The sequence below is a fragment of the Lipotes vexillifer genome, unplaced genomic scaffold (genome assembly GCF_000442215.2).
Source record: "Lipotes vexillifer unplaced genomic scaffold, Lipotes_vexillifer_v1.1 scaffold916, whole genome shotgun sequence".
NCBI classification, from domain to species: Eukaryota; Metazoa; Chordata; class Mammalia; order Artiodactyla; family Lipotidae; genus Lipotes; species Lipotes vexillifer.
In genome coordinates, this window is record NW_006798383.1 from 3,137,030 (window position 1) to 3,143,029 (window position 6,000).

Here is a 6,000-nt window from a genome sequence, read left to right on the forward strand (position 1 = left end):
ATGAACATAGGGGTGCATATATCTTTTCTAATTAGTGCTTTTGTTTTCTTCAGATAAATTCCCAGGAGTGAAATTGCATATGATAGTTCTATATTTAATTTTTTGAGGAACCTCCATACTGTTTTCCATAGTGGCTGCACCAGTTTACATTCCCACTAACAGTTCACAAGTGTTTCCTTTTCTCCACTAACATTTGTTATTTGTCGTCTTTTTGATAACAGCCATTCTAACAGGTGTGAGTTGATACCTCTGCTGTCCTTTTGAATGAAGGCACTTGATGTCCTGGTAAGGCAATGGAATTGACATTCTCTTCATTCCCCACAGCCTCCAGACTACCACTCCTTCACTTTTGAATTCTTGCTCCTTTGCAGTTTCTTTTTTTTTTTTTTTTATGAATGTAAAATTTTTATTCATTTCTTTTGGTACAAACTAGTGTTTATTAAAAAATAATATTTAGGAATTTATACTCACAGGACATGTTATAGTTAACATCCAAAGACAAAAAATATTTCTTGACAATTTATTATATGCTTAGTACTAAAAAGCTCCTAAATCGGTGTTGGCATTACAAGATTAGAGAGTTGTTTTTGGCTCATGATTATTATAGAAAAACACTGAGGAAAATTTCAATCATTACAATTGGTAAAGGTATAATTTTACATTTCATGAAGGATAGTAGTCATATTTGGCAGTAACCTCATTTATAAATTGAAGTATACTCACTTCAATGTTGTATTTTGATGCTGTTTCTTTTCACTTCTCGCAAATAACCAACAAGGCACAAACTGTTTCCAACTGACAGTCCAAACAAAGGAGGAATCATGGCTAACCGTCTGTTTGCTAACATTTGTTAAAGGCAAATTGCAAACTTCAGAGTATGGTTCAACATCACCAAAAGGAGTAAAGTTGCTCCCTCTGACCACCTTATTCCATGAAAAAAGTGTACTTTGACTTCTAAAATGGATTTCAAAAATTCAGTAGAAAGATTTAACAACTATCAACATTTCCAGCACTGATTTTTCTAGTACCCAGAAACATCCATTTAGCAGTTGTAAGACTAACTTGAAAAACTGAATATACAGATGTAAATTATTGCCATTAGCTAGTAGGAATCATCACTTGATTCTTAATCCTGTTTATATTTAATTATAAACATAAGATGATTTTTAGAATAAAAAGAATGAAGAACATCTCCATCACGTGTCTTTGTTCCCAATTATCCCTTTCAGATAGATCTGTGAAGTGATACAGAGTACAGTGTCGACATACCTTTCATTTCAAAGGTCAAAAAAAATAGGGCTTATTAAGTAGTGAGATCATTTCTATTAGGCTTTATATTAGTATCAATGAGTTAATCTCGCCCAAATGAATGGGTCTCTGTTGGTTGATCAATGCGATAGAGAAACTCTGCAGGTAAGAAGTATCCAAGATATTCCACTATATCTGGGGTGGCGTCATAATGGTAGTGTCCACCTTCTCCGTAATGACTAAAACAATGAGTGTGCTCCAACCGCAAATCAAACCCTGGGTCTCTGGAGATAAAAACTGGCAGACAAACCAAAGGAGCCTTCATCTCATAAAAACGTAACCATTGATTCACGTCTTCATCAAAGTTAAATGGGCAGGAAGAAAACTCTGCCGGCATAATATATGAGTCTTCACTTTTCCCTTCTGAATCACGAAAGTACCTCCCATTCCTACAGGCTTGTCTCGATAATGTTGTTGTTGTTGGGTTTTTTTTGCGGTACGCGGGCCTCTCACTGCCGTGGCCTCTCCCGCTGCGGAGCACAGGCTCCGGACGCGCAGGCTCAGCGGCCATGGCTCACGGGCCCAGCCGCTCCGCGGCACGTGGGATCCTCCTGGACTGGGGCACGAATCCGTGTCCCCTGCAACGGCAGGCGGACTCTCAACCACTGCGCCACCAGGGAAGACCCTCCATAATGTTTTTCAAGAGTCTGTCTCATACAAGTCACGAAGTTAAGTTTTCCAGTTTTTTTGGATTTCACCTCAATGACCTTTCCAGGTTGGCCTTCACTGGCAAAAAGATTAGCCAGTAATGCAAACCCAAAATCATGATATTTCTCACTGTAGTTCTCCAGTAGGCACCCTCCATCTGCAGAGTTAACATGAGCAAAGTAACTTCCATTCACAGGAGGTTTGTGTTCACTTTCTGTTTGAACAACTGGCATAAACTCAGAATTGAATCCAAGAGTCGGAAATGGGCCTGCTCCTGCTCCAAGAACAAAAGCTCCAGGAAGCTGGATTTCTTTTGCGATTTTATTTAGATCATAAACTTTTTTTTTTTAATTTATAAGAGGCAATAAGTAGGCACACCTCCTACTTCTGCAATTCTAGTTTTCCCACAGACACCTTTTACGGGAAAGGTAAATGGCTCCTTGGTCAAATTAGGGCAATCAACTACAGAGACCTGGACATCAGCAAAGTTATCCGTTAGCCCCTTCCGCAGAACTCCAACAAGCTCCTCCAGACTTGTCACATGAAAAGAACACTCAGCACAAGATATCTTCTTTCTCAAGTGCACAGGTGATGAGATGTGCAAGCAGAGAGAGTTAAATAAAATCGCTCCTTTGCAGTTTCTAACCTTTGTTATTGCAATTCCTTACTGACCTCATGTTGCTCATTTTCATTGAAGACTCATTTTAAGATTTTGGGCATGAAGCTTACAACTTTCCTCTCTTCTTGCCGTCATCGTGCATGATGTTAATCCAACATCCCAGCCTTACAGTTCCTTCACCTCAAATCCAAAGATTGTCACCCTTACTTCCATTTCAATTACTCCTGTAATTGAATTACACCCTTAATGGACTCTGAGACCATTAAGTTGTATCTCTCTTAATTTCCACTTTATCACTTTCTTTCCCTCCACCTTAAAGATAAAGAATTGGTACTCCTGATTCTAATCAATGTCTCTAACAATTTGGCAGAATAATAATAACTATTGAGCATTTGCTATGTATAACATGTACTATTTTATTTAATCCTTATTAAGGTAGGTGCTATTATTATCAACATCTCCATTTTACAGATGAGGAAACAGACACAAGGACTTGCCCAAGGCTGTAAAACTAGTCAGCAATGAAGCTGGAATTAAAGCAATCTAGAGCTCTTAGCCCTTAACTGCAGTGCTATTCTGCTTCTCATGATATAGATTGAAATTTTCTGTGTACATACCTTTTGAATCAATTATTCCAGTTCTAAGAATTTATTCTGCAGATGTCTCACAGTTCAGTGTACAAAAACAAATCATTTCTTCAATGTTTACAATTGCTAGCAGTACATCTCCCATCAATAGGAAACTGGAATAAAATGCAGTTCGAAAAAGGAGGAAACACTTTATATGCTTATTATAGAAATATTTCCCAAATATATTGTTAGGTTAAAAAAAAAAGAAAAATAAGAATGACGTGTATTGAATGCCCCCATTTGTGTAAACAAAGGAGAATGTATGTATTTTTTTTTGCTCGTATACGCATAAAATATCTCTGGAAGGACACACAAGAAGCTCATGAGGAAATTCCCAGGTGGCATGGTGGTTAAGAATCCGCCTGCCAACACAGGGGACACAGGTTCCATCCCTGGTCGGGGAAGATCCCACATGCCACGGAGCAACTAAGCCCGTGTGCCACAGCTACTGAGCCTGCGCTCTAGAGCCTGAGAGCCACAACTGCTGAAGCCTGTGTGCCTACAGCCCATGCCCTGCAACAGGAGAAGCCACCGCAATGAGAAGCCCGCGCACCGCAGTGAAGAGTAGCCCCCAGTCGCCGCAACTAGAGAAAGCCTGCGTGCAGCAACGAAGGGTAAGCTGGGATGAAGTGAGAGAGTGGCATGGACATATATATACTACCAAATGTAAAATAGATAGCTAGTGTGAAGCAGCCGCACAGCACAGGGAGATCAGCTTGGTGCTTTGTGATCACCTAGAGGGGTGGGATAGGGAGGGTGGGAGGGAGACGCAAGAGGGAGGAAATATGGGGGTATATGTATACGTCTAGTTGATTCACTTTGTTATATAGCAGAAACTAACACAACATTGTAAAGCAATTATACTCCAATAAATATGTTGAAAAAAAAAACCCCAACGCAGCCATAAATAAATAAATAAATAAATTCATTAAAAAAAAAAAGACACTCATGAATTTGGTTGTTAATGGAAAGAACTAAGAAGCTGCCGCTAGGGTGATGGTGGTGGGAAGAGGTGCCTGCCTTTTCGGATCTTTTAAAGCATTTAATCATGTGAATGCATTACCCATTTCAAAGTTGAGTTAAACTCTAAAAAAAAAAAAAAAGGGAAGAGAAGACTAGAAATAGAAACTGTATTAATGACTGTGTTAATTTATTTTAAAAAAAATCGAGGCCTCCACCTACACTCTCGACACTGTTTCCTCAGACCTCTCACAGATTCTTGTTTCACTTATCATCTTCCTCCTGCATCTTCAACTCACCCTCTCTGTTGGCTTCTTCTCAGCTGACAAATACGCTCAAGACTTTTATCCCATACAAAATTTTAAAATCGTCCACTGATGCTGTGTTCCCTGTTCCCTTCTAATTTTCCTTTAATTTCTCTCCTTCCATGTTCAGACTTCTTGGTAGAATAATATGATGAACACTTGTGTCTCTATCTTATTCCGCATTCATTGTACACTCATTGTAGTTTGGCCTCTGACCCCACCACACTGCGAAATCCATTGGATGTCTTTCAGACCTTCTTTTATTTATTTATTTATTTATTACTGAGATATAGTTGATATTATATTAGTTTCAGTCTTATAACGTGATACAAAATTTTTAAAGGTTATACTCCATTTACAGTTATAGAATATTGGCTATATTCTCTGTGCTGTACAACATATCCTTGTAGCTTTGTAGTAGTTTGTACTCCTTAATCTCTTACCCCTATCTTGCCCCTCCCTGCTTCCCTCTCCACACTGGTAACCACTAGTTTGTTTTCTTTTTTTTTTTTTGTGGTATGCGGGCCTCTCACTGTTGTGGCCTCTCCCATTGCGGAGCACAGGCTCCGGACACGCAGGCTCAGCGACCATGGCTCACGGGCCCAGCTGCTCCACAGCATGTGGGGTCTTCCTGGACCGGGGCACGAACCTGTGTCCCCTGCATTGGCAGGCGGACTCTCAACCACCACATCACCAGGGAAGCCCCACTAGTTTGTTTTCTATACCTGCAAATCTGTTTCTTTTTTGTTATATTCACTAGTTTGTTTTATTTTTTAGATTCCACATATAAGTGATATCATACAGCATTTATCCTTCTCTGTCTGACTTATTTCACTTAGCATAATGCCCTCCAAGTCCATCCATGTTGCTGCAAATGGCAAAATTTTCATTCTTTTTTTTGTTCTTTTTTGTGGCTCAATAGTATTCCATTGTGTGTGTGTGTGTGTGTGTGTGTGTGTGTGTGTGTGTATTCATCCGTTGATGGACACATGGGTTGCTTCCATATCTTGACTATTGTAAATAATGCTGCTGTGAACATTGGGGTGCATGTACCTTTTTGAATTAGTGTTTTCCTTTTTTTTTTCATATATATACCCAGGATTGGAATTGCTGTGTCATATGGTAGTTCTATTTTTAGTTGGTTTTTTTGGCTGCTTTGGGTTTTCATTGCTGCACGCAGGCTTTCTTTAGTTGTGGTGAGTGGGGGCTAGTCTTCCTTGCGGTGTGCGGGCTTCTCATTGCAGTGGCTTCTCTTGTTGTGGAGCATGGACTCTAGGCGCATGGGCTTCAGTAGTTGTAGCACGTGGCCTCAGTAGTTGTGGCACATGGGCTTAGTTGTTCCGTGGCATGTGGGATCTTCCCAGACCAGGGCTCGAACCCGTGTTCCCTGCATTGGCAGGCAGATTCTTAACCACTGTGCCACCAGGGAAGTCCCTATTTTTAGTTTTTTGAGAGAAACCTCCATACTCTTTTTCACAGTGACTGCACCAATTTACATTCCCACCACAGTGCACAAGGGTTCCCTTTTATC

At 40.0% G+C, this 6,000-nt stretch overlaps 1 pseudogene; it reads right to left on the reverse strand.

Moving 5' to 3' along the window:
- Positions 1–1,351: 1,351 nt before the first annotated feature.
- Positions 1,352–2,633, reverse strand: LOC103070991 (ester hydrolase C11orf54 homolog pseudogene; annotated as a pseudogene).
- Positions 2,634–6,000: the final 3,367 nt, after the last annotated feature.